A 19,571-nucleotide genomic window follows, 5' to 3' on the forward strand; every position below is an offset into this window, starting at 1 on the left:
CACTCTTAATGTACCTTTCCTCTTTCTTACAACTCTTTGTTGTGGATGTCATGGGGTAGCAGATGCCAAAGACATTTCATTTAACAATCTAGATAGGCTTATTCACGAAATATTAATGACGAATGAAGTCCTTGCGGATCCTGAGGATGTCTCAAATGCCTTTGGCCACTTTTTCGTGGAGGTCACCTTCTTTCCAGTCTTTTTAACTTTCATGATTCAATGCCACCTTCACCATCCGGAAACTCTAAAGTGCACTCACCCCTTCCTTCCAGTTATCACCCCATCTCCCTTACCAGCTGCATCTGCAAGGTGATGGAGTGAATGGTAAATGTTCGATTGGTTTGGCTCCTTGAATCTTGACACCTCCTTACCAATGTCCAATATGGCCTTCGTAGGTGCCGCTCTGCTGATTACCACCTAGTTACCTTGTCGACCTTCATTATGAACAACTTTTTGCATAAGTGACAGACGGTGGCTGTGTTCTTAGAGAAGGCTTAAGACACCAGTTGGATGTGAGGTGAGAAAACAGTGTTTGCCCACACTCCACAGGAGGAAGGAGGTCTGTATGAACTTCTGGCATTACATTCTTTGCATCATGCACACTTGGCGCCTTTGCGTTGTCTTCAGTGTTGTCTAGACCATCGATATTACTGGAGTGTTGCTAATGGTTTCTGTATTTCTGGTGAGAAGCTTCTAAAACACGCAAACAGATGGTGTTAACTCAACAAGCCTCAAAAACATGTCCATATGTGCTTCAGGGTGCGTCAGGTGTAAGGCACACTATTATTGGATTGATAGTTATGGTAAAAAGGGCCACGCTCAAAATGGAGCCCTGGGGCACCCCACTCTCCTGGCAAAAGGCATCTGACAAAACAGAATTCACACATACCCTGAACATTTGATCCATTAAAATGCATTCATAAAAAGAGGGCTGCGACTGCGGTCACCAGACGTTTCAAGCTCTGCCCATTACGAACCTGCCTTCCTCCCCCAAAAACTAGCAGAGGAGGCACAGCCACGACTTCATTCACTGCAGTCAGGCCAGAAATCGGGGAGTGGGCTTTGGTGCCAGATAGCTGGTGCAGGCCACCCCAGACAGCCGAAGGAGGAGTAAAACTGTTGAATGAGCAGGTGAAAGCCACCCAGTAAGCCTTTTTGCTTTCTTTGATAACGCAACAACATTGGTTCAGGTTCAGTAATGGCATTTTCATGATTCAACTTGCACCAGAGGCACAATCTTTCCTCTTTCCTGCATAAAATTAACACCCATTCCCAAAGCCAAAGCAAAACCTAAAATACCTTCAGCCATCTATATTTCAGATATTATATTTCATTTTACTTATGTGACCAGTTTTGCAATTTCAGAACACCAACTTCAAGTCCCCCGATCAACATTTAAGAAGAATTCAACCTCTGGTATCCCCAGACTACCTTTGTAACACGTAGATTGTGAATTACAGATTGATAGACTATTGTGCATCAATATGTGATTGACCAATGAAAGGATCACATTGTTAAAAAAGTAGTCTACAGATACCAGTTACTGAATGCTGGTCTCTCTTTCAATTGCACATGAGGTCAGACACTTCACACACGTCAGCCATGCAGCATGTAGATGGTATAGTGAAATGCCAAAACTGATTACATTTCAGATTATATTTTACTTATGCAGACAGCTGATGGTGTTTTCAGCCTGACACTTTATACTGAACAGGTATGGGGAGGTGGATTCTGGTGTCTGAATTTGGGATGAAACTAAGGCCTTGAGGAGCTGCAGGAGTTCCTCAGCAATCCTGTATAAAGATGGACTTGAGGTGGACCATGTGGAGCAAATTTTCAAACCATCTCAAATCACTGCACCACCGTCCAAGATGTGGATCTCTACCTCTCACACTGCTCCATATGTAAGTCCATCAGTATCAAGTGCAACAACCACCAACACTACCTCTACTTTGAATGGTTGGCAGCTGTCAATGTCAAAAACCTCTTTTTTACAGCCCCACCAACTGTGGATGCCGCATCAGCAATGGGACAGGGCCATGCGTGAAAGCAGCCACATAAATGAGCACAACAGGCCTACTCACAATTGTCTACTTAGGTGGATGGCTGTGACTACCACCTAACTGTGGCTTACTGCAAATTGATCATCCAGCTGCCAAATGTTCACACTGCGACACAAATGACTTCAATGACTGCTTCATCACATGGGCCATTTGGATACTCCCTTACACACATTTCTCTGAACTATTCAGTTGTAGTCCAGTCAATGAGTGCTCAAAAGGAGTGTAGAGTGTACAGAATATATAACAATTCTTTACTTATTGACTGTTAGGGACAGTTAGGAGGTAAACATACAAGTTCCCAACCTTGGGAGGTAAGCTAGAAGTGAACATTTTTTACAGTTCACTGTTAGCAAGACAAAGAAAAAATTCTCAAACATGAAAGCTAATTAAATTTACTATGAGATGTGTTTGTTACCACAGTTTATGGACTGAAATTAGATTTTCAGTAACAAATCACAATGTCAGATTCCTAATGGTTTCTGACGTATGTAATGTATTGCTTCCTCTTGTTGTCTCATTAGAAATTCGTCAGCTACTTCATTCAGGACTGACAGTTGGCAACTACCCGTAGCAGATAGTGATTTCCTTAGTAGTGAAATGCAATGTTTTGATGGTTTATCAAGTGTGATTAAATTTTTATTTTATTTACTGTACCAGTTGGTTGCTTGAAGTTTTACAGGCCATTATTATTGTCTGGCCTGTATTCCCTGAAGCACATATGGACATGTTTTTCAGGCTTGTTGAATTAACACCATCTGTTTGTACACATCGGAGAGAACACAGACAAGCTTCTAGAACACACAGTGACCTGCCTGATGAGATGAGCGACCTGGGCCTGTTGATTGTTGTAGAGTAAAAGGGCTCATACCAAGAGTGGCAGTTCATGTATAATGAAGGGAAAGCTGTGTAACGCTGCTTTGAGTATACGCCTCCAATTATGCAACTACAAATGCATCAAGATATAGTGATTGTGAGTGGAGGCTTAATTTTAAAACCAGCAGTTTGCTTAATGTTATTTAATGACCCTGTGTCTATTTCAGAAGCTAAAAGAAATTCAAAATGACAAGTAAATGAGTTCAGAGTTAGAGATTTCTATATTTACCTACAGTAAAGATGATGTGACTTACCAAACGAAAGCGCTGGCAGGTCGATAGACACACAAACACTGTTTGTGTGTCTATCGATCTGCCAGCGCTTTCGTTTGGTAAGTCACATCATCTTTGTTTTTAGATATATTTTTCCCACGTGGAATGTTTCCCTCTATTATATTATTTACCTACAGTAATGTTTTTATGAGAATCTTTGAAACTTTTTATGCTCTGTGTCTTATTTTTGTTTTTAATTGTGAGCTTATTGGTAGATGCTGGCTTGGAGTAAGACCAAAACTTAGACTCCAATAAGCCTGGTACTTCAACTAGAAAAATAAGTAGGCCAGAATATGATGGCTTTGGTAGTGGTTGTTTAAATATTACTGCTTGGTAAAATATATTTTAGTCTTATTATTTTAATAGACTACCTAAAATTTTAATGCTAAATGAGCTGAGAGGAAGATTGCAATCTATCAATTGCTTCATCTGTCAGAGGTACTATGAGTGTGCAATTAGGCACAATACAAGAAGCATTGAGCGTATGAGGAGAGCAGTACAGACGTAATTTTTTCATACTGCATCAACAAATGAGCACCCACAACATGCACTGTGCCCCACAGGTGATGACTCATGGTGTAAGTACCCATCAGGAAAGGAATATGCCCCTAAAAATAGTGTGCCAAATGCTGTAATTGATGTAATTAAGCCAATATTCAGAAATTTATCACAGTTTTTACATGGGAAAACACAAAATCCAAATGAAAGTGTAAACAATTTAATTTGAATTACACTCCAAAATGCAAACACTCTTTTGGGAATTTTATGACGCAGTGGCAACATACAATGCAGGAAACCTTATCAAATGTGATATGCTGAAACTTTTAGGTTTCGAACCAGGACACAACACCATTTCCACAATGCGCCTAATTGATGATTAAAGACTAAGGGGTGCAGGAAGAAGAGAAAAGCCTACAACATGTAGCAAAAGGGAAGGAAAGACCAGTGAAAAGGAAACACTGGAAAAAGAAGAGGATGCTGATAATCCAACATACGGGGCAGGAATGTATTAAAAAAACTTTGGAAGGCATTTCACACAACTTGAAAATTTTCAAGTTTGAGGAAAATTTTCTCAGAAACTGCTAACAGTATATCAATGAAATTTATAAAATTTACACACAATATTGTTCACTTCTTTTCCCTCATTTTTATAACAAATTGTAAAAATATTGTATAATTCAAGAGATATAGAAGAAAAAGTGGAAAATTTTAGAGAAAAATAAAGTATCTGTTTAAAAAAATTTTAAAACAAAAACCAATAAATATTTCTTAACATGGCATTATAACTTTGGACTACATGTTCAGTGAATATTTCTCTACAAATTTCGGAGCAATATATTTTGCTGAAAACTGGTGTGTTCAAAAGTGTAGCTCTGGACCAATAAACAATCACTTAATTTTAACCTCTTATGGGGGAATCGGAACGATCCATCTCCTCCATGTTAAGTTTAGCAAATAGAAGGAACATTTTTTTTCTAAAACCATTAATGTCCCAAGACTGTTTTTGTCTACTTCTGAGAATGTTACACTTCAGTGATAACTCTGCGATTACTAGAGGTGACTGTCAACAATCGTTTTAATTTTATATGGACTAAGTTCATAAGACATTTCATAATTCATTTTGCCCACATCACAAACTTTGTATAGATTAAAGTATCTTGCTGTTCAAAGGACAATTAACTTTTAAGTAATTTATTCCAACCTAGTGAAGTATATTCAGAATAAAGAAATTTGTACTGTGTGACTGTCAGATTGTGTGTATTTTAGATCTTATTGTATATGCAGGCACAACAGAAATTGGGTTCCACAATTTGGGAAAAGTGGCGACGTAGTGGCAACTCTTATGGGACCATGTTTGGAACAGGGTTTATACCCTATATGTCAATAACCGGTAATGCAGCCCAGATCTGTTCCTCTGACTTCACAACCATGGAGTAGCCACGTGAGGCACTTTTCACAAGAACAGGCTCAACATGCCAAAACTGCAGAAGAAATTAAAATGAGGAGAAACAGTTTAGGTCCACTGAAATGTTCTTTCGATCAAGTGGTGTGACTTTTGGTCAAGAGGTACACAGGTACACCTCTCTCTTAACACAACACAAATGGTTGAAACAGAAGACTGACAGAAATACTGGAGAGAGAGGGGAAAAAAAAAATTGTATTGTGGATTTCAATTCGATTATGGGGGCAGTTGACCGTTGTGACATGTTACCGAGCGCAGTGGGATCAGTGCATAAGACTGTGAAAAAAATAATTCTTATACAATTTCATTCTGGATGTGTGTGTTCTAAATGCTCATGCTCTCCATCTGTCAGTAACAGAGCAAAAAAAATGGTCCTCTCAGAGTTTCACCTCTCTCTTGTAAGGGAGACTGTAGTGCCTTTGCCTACCATCTTTTCTCTGTTTTGTAGTATATTTTTCTACAGTGACAAGAATCCTCCGATTCACAGGGAGACATTTTCTGGCTGTTATTGCGAGTGAACATTCACAGAATAGTACGCTAATGTGCACATGCATGGTTTGCACGAAACAGAAAGTGCCCCGGGAAACTAGATACCAATGTAAAACTTCCAATGTTCCGTTATGTGTTGCACCCTGCTTTGAGACTTGTCATACAAATAAGCATTACTAATCATTGGAACTAAATCTGAGAAAATTGATTGACACTTGTGAATGAATTACTAAAAGAAGGCAAATATGTAAAAAATAATTGTATAAATCTATTTTTAACTTCACCAGTGTCTTTTCAAGGCCAGGATCGAAGAGGAGGATGCAAAATAGATGCAACAGGTGTAAAATTATATGAACAAAGCCTGACTTCATATGTAGCAGTTTACTGGCAACTGAATGTATTGGCAATTGAGATGGCGCAATATCTGTACTGTGGCAAATGCAATTACGCCGAGCACATAGCTCCAGTATAACAAAACACATACGTTAATCAGTGTATGATACATTTGAATTATCAACACATTACATGGACAGTTATATTCCTTTATCCTTAGTAGTACAAATGTAGACCACATTCCATCTACTTGTATGAAACATGTTTTCCATAACTGATCAACAAGAAACAACATGCCAAAGGTGTTTAAATCAAAGTTAAAACTCTCTTCTCATTGTGATTTTTCTTGCTACTTTGCCTCTGCTGTTAGCCAGTATTGAAAATTAAACTCTTTGTTCTGGGGAGGGTGGGGAAATTAAAATCTGTTGTTCGAATGAGACTGGCTTTGAAGGATTAATAGAAAACGGTATTTGAAAAGTAAGTATTTAATACACCCTTGTTTCATCTTCTCTTAAAAAAAAAATCAACATCATTTTGACCAATTTGTAGATTATTGGAAAATAGGGGAATAAAAATTTTTATTCCTTATAGTTGTGCAGTCAATCCAATGCACTCTAAATTTCATTCACTTCATGCTTACACACTACTACACATGCTAACCCAAAGTTTACATTGTTTTCAGGCCTGATTTTAGTGCCCAACTTCCAATCCAGTTGTACAGCTTGGTATGCTTCATGGATCATAGTTTTTTAGCAGAATCAGAATACCACATTTTTGATGTTTTACCAAAATCTACAATTTTGTGCTTAATCCAGTCAATATTGGAAAGTGCTATGGAAATTAAACATATTTAAGAACCTTGTGTTAGGTTACTATATGCCAGGTTTCACGTTTGTCATAGCATTAGTTCAGGTGATTGAAGAAGCCAAAGTTAGAAATTTTTTCGGTCGCCTATTTTTGGCTGATTTACCTACAATTTTCTGGCTCAATATGGCTCATAAAATTGATTTCATTATTATTCTTAAGAGAACGCATAAAGTGGTACAATTTTATTTCTTCACAAAAACTATTGCCCAAGATATTACATCTCAAAGCTGCCAAAAATTCACGCTAGCTCTGTGCAAGTCGTATTCAGCCAAGAAATATTCAGCACAGGGTGGGTTGAGCAATGTGGGCCAATCCGGTCCCAGTGGTGGCTCTGAGATACAGGCATGCAGTGCAGGTCTGCAGATTATGCTGCAGTCCATGGAGACTCAGTGAGATAAGCAGTTGCGCGCCTTCAGCAGTCAAAATATTAAATGTTCGGACAAGCCTCTCTGCCACGCCAGAGGAGGAAGGGTGGAAAGGCAGGCTACGGATATGTTTGATACTGTTGGCTTGACAGAAGTCGTGGAAGGAGGACGCCTTGAATTAGTGGTGATTATCAGACCAATGTGTGAGGCAGGCCTTCAATTGCGATAAAGTGTGGCGGACGACACGCGGACGACACATGGGTGTTCGGTATAGGCATCAATGATAAGTAGCCACATCGACACCAAAGACGGGCCTGCAAAATTGAGATGGTTGCAATCCCAGAGCCGCGAGGCACGAGCCAGGCTTCAAATGACTGAGGGCGGGCGGGGGGGGGGGGGGGGCGGGCGGCTTGCCTGGTGACACGCCCACATAATGCACCCACAGACCAGGTGGTCAAAATCACCACTGATGCCTGGCCAATACATGTGCCAGTGAGCCAAAACCTTCATGTTGGACATACCCCACTGCCAGTGATGTAACAAACTGAGCACTTGATGCCTCAAATCCCGAGAGATGCCCACCCGATGTGCATCCGACTCCATGGCCAACAGAAGGGCATCTTCGACCATGGAGAGCCTGTGGGACAGGTGGTGCCAGGGGCTGAATTCGGTACGCATCCGACGAGTAATATAGGAGGGTCACCCGTGGACCATATAGCAGAGAACCTGCCGCCAGATAGGTTCTCGGTGTATAGCCATGACAATCTGAGCAGCCATTAGAAGTAGACCATCCAGCGCATCCCAGTGGGTGGAATCAATGTAAAAACAGAGGACCTCCTGCTGGTCAAATGCAGGATCGGAGCCTGCTGGGTGATGTGACAAAGCGTCTGCATTAGCACGGTGGCTGGTGGGCTAATACCAGATGATGTAAGCTTATTCCGTAAAAATAGTGCCCGTGCTGGAGATGTTGAGCCGTCTGCTCTGGAAGGTGAGAGTCTGGTCTAAGAAGTGCAACTAAGGATTTATGGTCTGTCAGAAGGGTGAACATTGCCCCAAAAAGAGGTGTGAAATTACAGCACAACAGCTGCAGAGGCCTCTAGTGGTAATCAACGTCCATGCCATCTGGCGTGGATTCGAAACCCATGGTGCTTGGTACAGGAGACTGCTCTGTGCATACTAAAATGTGGCAGCCTGAACGCACTGCAGAAATTTTTTCAGATAGCATTTGGCTGCTTGCTGCTACTGATTACATTAGTTTTAAGTGTGGCTGTTAATTTATGAACAATTGTGGTATCACACTCATCAGAAGCAATATGTTTTATGAAGTTACATTGGAGAGCCAGGGATATTGGTGCAGCTGCCACAAATACATCACACTGAGTTGTGTAATTGTGTTGCATGTCTCTAGCAGATGAGATCTGCTATTGTCAATTCGGTTTGTTTTTTTTTTTTTGTTTTTTTTTGTTTTAGGGCGCACAACTTCAATGGTCATTAGCGCCCAGACTACATTAGGAATGCACCACGAGGCACAAGTTTGAAACAGCAACTAAAAGGGAAAATACGATAAAAGATTGACAGGCATAGGATTAAAAAAAGGCGTAATCAAATGGCCTTAGACTGATTTGTGAAGTTGATAAAATGAAGAACGCGAGCAGCTGCTCCTGGGTCATCCGCTAAAATGGCATCGAGAGTACATGGCAGGCCAAGATCAAGATGAAGTGTAGTAATATCCGGACAGGACGTTAAAATGTGGTGGACCGTCAGCAATTGCCCACATGCGCAGAACGGCGCCGGTGCAGCCGTCAGCAGATGGTGATGGCTGAACCGGCAGTGTCCAATCCATAACCAGGCCAAAACTACCCCCTCCCGCCGAGAAGGGCGTGAGGAGGATGTCCAAGCCGCGGGAAGAGGTTTCAAGACACAAAGCTTGTTTTTTTTTTTTTTGTTTGTGGTTTTAGGGCGCAAAACTTCTATGGTCATTAGCGCCCAGCCCGTGACGTAGAAAACAGGAAAAAAAACGAAATTTAAAATCAGCAGCAATGGAAACAAAGTCAGAAAATTTGAGAAACTAAAGGCAGAAGGAATGCTTAAAAGTCCACTATAGAAAGGGGTTGGTTGTCACCAAAAAAAAGCTTCAAATGACTGACGTCATTTCACTGTCACTAATAAACTGTAGAACGCGGTCAGCTGAGCGCGTGTCATCTGCTAAAATCGACGATATATCAGGCGACAGCTGTAGACTGGAGCGTAACGGATTAAAATAGGGGCATTCAATTAAAAGGTGTCTGACCGTCCACAGCTGAGAGCAGTGGGGACAGAGTTGGGGAGGATCACCGCTTAAAAGATGTCGATGACTAAAAAGACAGTGCCCTATCCGGAGTCGAGCTAAAATTACCTCCTCCCGACGACGCGTTCGGGAGGAAGAGGTCCAAGCGCAAGTAAGGGCTTTCACTTCCCGCAATTTATTGTGGGGAAGTGTTGACCAATGCGCATGCCATAATTGAGTAACTTGGCGACATAAACCGCTCCGTAGATCGGTAAACGGAAGAGACTGAAGAGCTGGCCGAGGAAGAGAGACTGCAGCCTTGGCCGCTATATCGGCCGCCTCATTTCCACAGATACCAGCGTGTCCCGGGAGCCAGAGGAACGCCACTGAGACGCCCCCCAGGTGGAGCAAGCGCAGACAGTCCTGAATCCGGTGGACCAGAGGGTGCACAGGGTAAAGAGCTTGGAGACTTAGGAGAGAGCTGAGAGAATCTGAGCAGATTACGTACTGTATCCGCTGATGGCGGCGGATGTATTGGACAGCCTGGAGAACAGCGTAAAGCTCCGCAGTATAAACCGAACACGGGTCGGGAAGCCGAAAGTGATTTGGGGTGTCGCCAACAATATAGGCACTCCCTACACCTAACGATGTTTTCGAGCCATCGGTGTAAATAAATGTGGCTTCCGTCATTTGTGCACATAGAGCAGCAAATGCCCGACGGTAAACAAGTGTAGGGGTACCATCCTTGGGAAATTGATATAGGTCTCTGAGCAAGTCGATCCGGGGATGGAGCCAAGGCGGTGCTGTACCCCAAGTTGTCAAGAAGGTTTTAGGAAAGCGGAAGGAAAGAGAATGGAGCAGTTGACGGAAGCGGACTCCCGGGGGTAGTAGGGAGGAGGAGCGGCCTGCATACCCGACATCAAAGGAGGCGTCGAAAAAAAAGGTTATGGGCTGGATTAGCAGGCATGGAAGACAGATGGCTAGCATAACGACTCAGAAGGACTGCCCGCCGATTGGACAGCGGAGGTTCAGCAGTCTCAGCATAAAGGCTTTCCACAGGGCTGGTGTAAAAAGCTCCTGACACTAAACGTAATCCACGGTGGTGGATAGAGTCGAGACGCCGAAGAATAGACGGCCGAGCAGAGGAGTAGACTATGCTTCCATAATCCAATTTCGAGCGCACTAAGGCGCGATAGAGGCGGAGAAGGACCACTCGGTCCGCTCCCCAAGAGGTACCATTCAGGACACGGAGGGTGTTAAGGGAACGCAGACAGCGAGCCGAAATATAGGAAACGTGGGAGGACCAGCACAGTTTTCTGTCAAACATAAGACCCAAGAATTTAGCGACGTCGGAAAACGGAAGGTTGACAGGACCTAGATGTAAGGAGGGCGGAAGAAACTCCTTACGTCGCCAACAATTAACACAAACGGTCTTACTGGGTGAGAAACGGAAGCCGGTTTCGATGCTCCACGAGTGGAGGCGATCGAGACATCCTTGAAGACGTCTTTCAAGAAGGCTGGTCCGTTGAGAGCTGTAGTAGATCGCAAAATCGTCCACAAAGAGGGAGCCCGAGACATCAGGAAGGAGACAATCCATAATTGGATTAATGGCGATGGCAAACAGTACAACACTCAGCACGGAGCCCTGGGGTACCCCGTTTTCTTGGGAGAAAGTACGGGAGAGAGTAGTGTTCACCCGCATCCTAAATGTGCGCTCTGCCATAAATTCGCGAAGAAAAAGGGGCAGCCGGCCTCTAAAGCCCCAAGAGAACAGTGTGCGGAGGATGCCTGTCCTCCAACAGGTATCGTACGCTCTCTCCAGATCAAAAAATATTGCTATCGTTTGGCGTTTCCGGAGAAAATTGTTCATGATATAAGTGGAGAGAGCAACAAGATGGTCAACAGCAGAACGATGCTTTCGGAATCCGCATTGGGCTGGTGTTAAAAGACTGCGGGACTCCAGCCACCAAGCTAAACGGTAATTCACCATACGCTCCAAAACCTTACAGACACTACTCGTGAGAGAAATGGGGCGATAGCTAGAGGGGAGATGTTTGTCCTTTCCAGGTTTCGGAACGGGAACGACAATAGCTTCCCGCCATCGCCTGGGAAAGGTACTGTCGATCCAAATTCGATTATAAAGGCGAAGGAGGTAACGCAGACTATGGGTTGATAAATGCAGCAACATTTGGACATGGATACCATCCGGTCCTGGGGCGGAGGAGCGAGAAGAAGAGAGTGCATGTTGGAGTTCGCGCATGGAGAAAACAGTATTGTAGCTTTCGCGATTTTGAGAGGAGAAAGCAAGATGTCGCACTTCCGCTGCACGTTTCTTCGCGAGAAACGCTGGCGGGTAATTTGAAGAGCTCGAAATCTCAGCAAAGTGCTGACCCAATGAGTTAGAAATTGCGACGGGGTCCACTAAGGTATCATGCGCGACAGTGAGCCCAGAGACCGGAGAGAAACTAGGCGCGCCTAAGAACCGTCGAAGCCGACTCCAAACTTCCGAGGAGGGAGTGAAGTTGTTAAATGAGCTAGTAAAGAATTTCCAGCTTGCCTTCTTGCTATCGCAGATGACGCGACGGCATCGCGCACGGAGCTGCTTATATCGGATACAGTTGGACAAAGTTGGATGGTGACGGAAAATGCGAAGAGCACGTCGCCGCTCACGTATTGCGTCACGGCATGCCTCGTTCCACCAAGGAACTGGAGGGCGCCGGGGCAATTCGGAGGTGCGTGGTATTGAACGTTCCGCAGCTGTGAGAATAACGTCGGTAAAATGTGTGACCTCATCGTCGACGCTGGGAAAGCGACGGTCATCGAATGTCGCTAGAGACGAAAAAAGTGTCCAATCGGCTTGGGCAAACTTCCAGCGTCGCGAGCGCATATATGGCAGGTGAGGCTGCAGTCGAAGAACACATGGAAAGTGGTCACTCGAGTGTGTATCATCAAGGGCGAACCATTCGAAGCGCCGAGCTAGCGGAACAGTACCGACCGCAAGGTCCAAATGGGATAAATTTGCCGTGGAGGCAGACAAAAATGTGGGGACCCCAGTGTTGAGGCAGACTAGATCCGCTTGGTGGAAGACGTCTAGCAATAGTGAGCCACGTGGACAAGGATGTGGAGATCCCCAAAGCGGGTGGTGGGCATTGAAGTCCTTAACCAGCAAATAGGGGGGTGGAAGCTGATCAAAAAGATGAAGGAGATCAGCCCGTGCCATTGGTGTAGACGATGGAATGTATACCGTACAAAGAGAGAACGTGTATCCAGAAAGGGAAAGACGGACGGCGACAGCTTGGAAGGAAGTGTTTAAGGGGATTGGGTGATAATGGAGAGTATCATGGAGCAGAATCATGAGTCCTCCATGGGCTGGAGTGCCTTCAACAGAGGGGAGGTCATATCGGACGGACTGAAAATGAGGGAGAACAAAGCGGTCATGGGGACGCAGCTTTGTTTCCTGAAGACAGAAGATGACCGGCGAGTAGGATCGTAAGAGGATCGACAATTCCTCCCGATTGGCGCGAATGCCGCGGATATTCCAGTGGATAATGGACATAGGGGGAACAGAAAATGGAGGAACGTGACCAAGAGTGCTGTCAACTCAACGACTGCTCAGAGCTTGCGACCGACAGCATGGAATGGCATTCAATCGAAGGCAGAAGATCCTGATCCATAGGTTGGTCAGGAGCAGCTCCTGCCACCAACGATCGGCCAGTTGACCGGCCACCAACAGTGCGCCTCGGCGACACAGAAGATGGCCGAGGGCGATTTCCGCCAGGTGGTGCTGTAGATGGGACACGCCTTGGCGGAGAAGGAGAGGAACTGTGTTTCTTCGTAGCCTTCTTGGAGGTATGTTTAGATGAAGGAGGAACCGATGGTTGGGAAGTTGCAGTACGTAAAAACTCTTCACGAGAATGCTCTTTTTTTGAAGACTTGGCGTCTGACTTTTGGGCTCGAGATTTAGCAGAACCCGACGAAGGGTGAGCCATAGAGTGGGCAGGCGAAAGAGGTGAGGTTGAACGGGCGATCTTTGTGCTGGCCGATCTGACGACCTTGGTACTAAATGTGAGGTCGCAAGTCTGCGTGGCCACCTCCTTTGTTGGCCGAGGAGAAGCAAGGACGGTGCTGTATTTTCCTTTCTGAGGCACGGTGGGCTGTCGACTGGCGAGTAACTTTCGAGCAGCAAAGGTCGACACCTTTTCCTTCACTCTTATTTCCTGGATCAGCTTTTCGTCCTTAAAAACAGGGCAATCTCGAGAGGAAGCAGCGTGGTCACCCATACAGTTGATGCAGCGAGGGGATGGAGGTGGACAAGCACCCTCATGGGCATCCCTGCCACACGTAACACATTTGGCCGGATTGGAACAGGACTGGCTGGTGTGATTGAACCGCTGACATCGATAGCAACGCGTAGGGTTTGGGACATAAGGGCGAACGGAAATTATCTCATAGCCTGCTTTGATTTTTGATGGGAGTTGAACTTTGTCAAATGTCAAGAAGACAGTGCGGGTTGGAATGATGTTCGAGTCAACCCTTTTCATAACCCGATGAACAGCCGTGACGCCTTGGTCAGACAGATAGTGCTGAATTTCTTCATCAGACAATCCATCGAGGGAGCGTGTATAAACGACTCCACGTGAGGAATTTAAGGTACGGTGCGGTTCCACCCGGACAGGGAAGGTGTGGAGCAGAGAAGTACGCAGCAATTTTTGAGCCTGGAGGGCACTGTGTGTTTCTAACAACAGGGTGCCATTCCGTAATCTGGAACAAGACTTTACAGGACCCGCAATTGCATCGACACCTTTCTGAATAATGAAAGGGTTGACCGTGGAAAAGTCGTGACCTTCGTCAGACCGAGAAACAACAAGGAACTGTGGCAACGATGGAAGAACCGTCTGTGGCTGAGACTCAGTGAACTTACGTTTGTGAGCAGACATAGTGGAAGGTGAGGAAACCATTGCGGAAGAATCCCCCATGATTACCGGCGTCTCCGATGGGGCGCTCCTCCTTTGTGGGGGCCCTCACCGAGGGCACACCCGCCTTAGGTGATTGTTCACACCTCAGGTCACACCTCCCGACAAACGGACGGAGGGACCAATCGGCACTTTCGGAAGGTATCAGCTCGGGTAATCACCCCTCCCTGGGCCTGGCCGTTACCAGGGGGTACGTACGTGTCCTACCTGTCTACCCGGGGCGGGGAATTACGCGTTACCCCGTCACCGGCTACGCATGGAAGTGCGTGGGTCGGCCTTCAGACACGCACAGGGAGGAAAAAAGAGAAAGGGAAAGGAAAGAAGAGGGGTCTCAAACGCCGCAGCGGAGAAAAGGGCAAGGAGAAGAGGGAAGGAAAAGAGAAGGACAGAGGAAGGACGAGGACTTGCAAGTGTAAAAGCAAGGAATTTGGAAGAGTTTCGAGCGTCCATCTCCGGACGTAGGCACAAACCATACTCCCAGAGGGGGAGAAAGGGAAGGAAAGAGCCAGAGATGGGGGGCGGGGGGGGGGGCGAAGATGGGGGACGGGGAGGGATGCGGGAAGGGAAGGTATGCAGCCCAGAAAGGAAGGAGGGCCACATTAGCTCGGGTTCCCGTGCTCGCTACGCACGTGTCCACAAAAGAGTTGTGGACCCCCTGGGGGGGCGACGAAGCTTGTTGTCCGTAAGTGCAGCCTAATTGGCATGCCACAGCGATAAAATGCGCCGACAAATGAACCTGCTACAATCTGATGAAGGGACACAACAAGAAGCTGTCCGAGGATGGAGGACCGCAGCCTTGGCCGCGGCATCTGCAGCTTGGTTCCCAGGGATACCGACATGGCCAGGAACCCACATAAAGCTAACCGGAGAGCCGTCGTCCACCAGCTGCTGAAGAGAGCGTTGGATCCGGTGCATGAAAGAGTGAACCGGATACGGATCACTGAGGCTCTGGATGGCGCTCAGGGAATCGGAGCGGATGACATAAGCAGAATGTCGGTGGCAGCAGATTTAAAAAACAGCCTGGTAGAGGGCAAAGAGCTCAGCTGTGAAGACCGAACAATGGCCATGGAGCTGGTATTTGAAACTGTGTGCCCGGACAATAAAAGAACACCCGACCCAGTCATTGGTCTTAGAGCAAACTGTATAAATGAAGGTCATATTAATGAACTTCGAACAAAGTTCGACAAAACGGGAGTGGTATACCGAACTGGGGGTAACCTCCTTTGGGAGCGAGCTGAGGTCAAGGTGAACGTGAACCTGAGCCTGGAGCCAAGGTGGCTTGTGGCTCTCACCCACTCTAAAGGTTGCAGGGAGTGAAAAATCAAGGTGTTGGAGGCGACGAAAGCAAAATCCAGGGGGTAGCAGGGCAGAGACAGACAACCCGTATTGACGATCGAGAGAGTCGTCAAAAAAAAAAGGAACGATAAGACGGGTGGTCGGGCATTTTGTACCGGTAGGTCAGTGGCAATTCACCGGCTTCAGCATGAAGACTCTCGACGGGACTAGAATAAAACGCTCCGATCACAAGACGTAAACCCCGATGTAGTATGGAGTTGAGGCAGCGTAAGATGGACGGCCGTGCAGAGGAGTATACGAAGCTCCCATAATCCAGCTTGGAGTGGACGATAGACCGATATAGGAGAAGTAGGACGGTTTGATCCGCTCCCCACGACATACCACTGAGAACACGGAGGACATTTAGAGAACGGGTACAAGGGGCAGCCGAATATGACACATTTGGAGACCAGCTAAGTTTCCTGTCAAATGTAAGACCTAAAAACTTTGTTGTCTCCACGAATGGGAGAGCAACGGGACAGAGTCTTAAGGACGGTGGGAGAAACACTTTGTAGCGCCAGAAGTTAATACAGACCGTCTTGTCGGCAGAAAAACTGAAGCCATTGGCGACACTCCAGGAGTAAAGATGGTCACGAGAACACTGAGCACAGCGCTCCAGGAAACATGTACACTGCGCGCTGCAATAGATGGTAATATCGTCCACGAAAAGGGAGCCTGATACATCAGCTGGGAGGCAATCCATTATTGGATTGATCGCTATGGCGAAGAGAGCGACGCTCAAAACTGAGCCCTGTGGCACTCCATTCTCCCGGCGAAAGGTGTGACAGGACAGAACACACACATACCCTGAACTGTCGATCCATTAAAAAGGAACGAATAAAAAGAGGGAGGCGACCGCGAAGGCCCCATGTATGCATGGTGCGGAGAATGCCTGCCCTCCAACAGGCATCCTAAGCCTTCTCCAAATCAAAGAACACAGCCGCAGTCGGGCTGGTCAACAGCAGAGCGGCGTCTACGAAATCCACATTGTACATTGGTAAGTAGCCGTCGAGATTCGAGCAGCGAAACCTAACGACAGTTAACCATTCGCTCCATCACCTTACAGACACAGCTGGTAAGCGAGATGGGTCGATAACTGGAAGGTATTTGCTTGTCCTTCCCCGGCTTAGGAATAGGTGCAACAACAGACTCGCGCCAGCATGTGGGAACATGTCCCTCAGTCCAGATGTGATTGTAAGTACGAAGAAGGAAACCTTTACCCGCAGGAGAAAGATTCTTCAGCATCTGAATATGAATAGAATCAGGCCCTGGAGCAGAGGAGCGTGACTGAGCACGTGCATTTTCGAGTTCCCGCATGGTGAATGGGGCATTATAACTTTCACGATTCGAGGAGCGGAAGTTAGGTGGCCTAGCCTCCTCTGCCTGTTTTCGGGGGAGGAAGGCAGGGTGGTAATGAGCGGAGCTCGAAACGTCTGCAAAAAAGTGGCCGAAGGCATTGGAGACGTCCTTGTGGCCCCTAAGGATGTCATTCGCAACTGTCAAGCCAGAAATTGGTAAGTGGACCTTAGTGCCAGATAGGTGGCGCAGGCTACCCCAGACAACAGAAGGAGTAAAACTGTTGAAGGTGCTTGTGAAAGCAGCCCAGCTGGCTTTCTTGCTTTCTTTAATAATACGAGGACACTGCGCACGTAATCATTTATAATTGATACAATTCGCCACTATAGGGTGGTGTTTACGTGCTCGTCGACGTGCTTTACGCACCTTTAAAGCGTCTTTACATGCTGCGGTCCACCAGGGGACCGGCATGCGATGTGGAGAAGAAGTAGTGTGAGGGATGGAATATTCAGCAGCAGTGAGAATGACTTCCGTGAGGTGTGCAACCTTACTATCGCAGCTTGTGAAGGTTTGATCCTGAAAGGTCGCCCTGGAAGAGAAGAGCCCCCGTCTGCTTTGGAGATGTTCCAACTAGTTGAGCACGGAGAGGGGGTATGATGCAGGAGATGGGTAACACATGGGAAGTGGTCGCTCGAATATGTATCAGAAACGGCATACCACTCAAACTGGTGTGCAAGTTGGGTAGTACATATAGAGAGGTCTAAATGGGAATAGGTGTGAGATGTGTCCGAAAGAAAAGTAGGGCCGCCAGTATTGAGGCAGACAAGATTGAGCTGGTTGAAAAGGTCTGCTAACGGGGAGCCCCTCGGGCAGGATGCTGGAGAGCCCGCAAGGGGATTGTGGGCATTGAAGTCTCCAGTTAACAAAAATGGTGCAGGTAGCTGAGCAATAATTTGCATTATGTCTGCCCTGGTAACGGCAGATGACGATGCAGTGTAAACGGTACAAATAGAAAATGTAAAAGTGGGGAGAGTAATTCAGATGGCAACTGCCTGCAGGCCAGTGTGCAATGTGATGGGTTCGTAGTAAGTATCATCCCGGACCAGCAACATAACCCCTCCATGAGCCGGAATACCTACCACAGGGGGTAGGTCAAAACGCACAGAGGTGTAGTGTGCCAAGGCAATTCGATCGCATGGGCGTAGCTTCATTTCCTGGAGGGCTACGACGAGCAGACGGTGCAAGCGGAGCAGCAACTTCAAGTCCTCTCAGTTGCAGCGAATGCTGCGAATATTCCAGTGAATAAGTGCCATCGTTAGAAGAAAAGGAAGATGAAAGAAGGGGTCACCTCGAAGGCCGCTGAAGGCCTGGCTTCGAGCAAGCACTGCCGCGCTATCAGTAGGCGGACAGTCATCGTCCATTGGTTCTATAGGTTCATCGACCATCTTGGGAAGATGGCCGGGAGGGGGAGCTTCCTCCGCCGGTGAACGGCCAGATGTTCGGCTACCAGCGGTGCGGCCAGGCGAAACGGATGACGGCCTGGGGCGGCAACCGCTGGGTGGCGCAGGAGAAGAAATGCGCCGTGGCGGAGAAGGAGAACTGTGCTTCCTATGAGCCTTCTTGGAAGGACGTTTAGTGGAAGTACTGGTCGATGGCTGGGAGTTCGAGGTACGTAGGAAGTCTGCACGGGATGGTTCCTTCTTGAAGGCCCATGCATCTGACTTCTGGGTCTTTGTCTTGGCAGAAGCTGATGAAGGTGCTTGTGTTTGAGGGGTGACGGTAGGAAGAGGAAACGTTGACTGGGCGATCTTAGCACTGGCCGAACGGACGACCGTTATGCTGAAGGTCAGATTGCATGTCTGCGTCGCCACCTCCCTGGTAGTCCGAGGAGAGGCGTGGACAGTAATGTGCTAGTAGGAAGCCCATGCTGCTCCCAGCGGGAAATTAAATAGCTTGCCAGCAGCCGAGGTGGACACTTTCCCTTCAACCCGAATTTCTTGGATACAGCGTTCTTCCTTGTAGATGGGACAGTCGCGGGAGGACGCTGCATGGTCACCCTGACTGTCCACCTCCGTCTCCTTGTGTGAACTGTCACCCTCATGGGCATCCCTGCCACAAGTGACACATTTAGCCACATCGGAACAAGACTGGCGAGTGTGATTGAAACGCTGACACTGGTAGCAGTGCATAGGTGTCGGGACATAGGGGCGAACAGAACTAACCTCGTAGCCCGCTTTGATATGCGATGGCAGCTCAACACTATCAAAGGTCAAGGCAAGTGTCTGGGTCGGTAGAAGTTCATTGTTGACCTTTTTCATGACCCTATGGACAGCCGTCATGCCCTGCTCAGCGAGGAAAGACTGAATCTCCTCGTCAGTCAATCCGTCAAGTGATCGAATATATACCACACCACGGGACGAATTCAAAGTGCGGTGAGCCTCCACCCGCACAGGGAACGTGTACAGGAGTGTGGCCC

This window comes from Schistocerca serialis, chromosome 3 (genome assembly GCF_023864345.2).
Source record: "Schistocerca serialis cubense isolate TAMUIC-IGC-003099 chromosome 3, iqSchSeri2.2, whole genome shotgun sequence".
Classification (NCBI taxonomy): Eukaryota; Metazoa; Arthropoda; class Insecta; order Orthoptera; family Acrididae; genus Schistocerca; species Schistocerca serialis.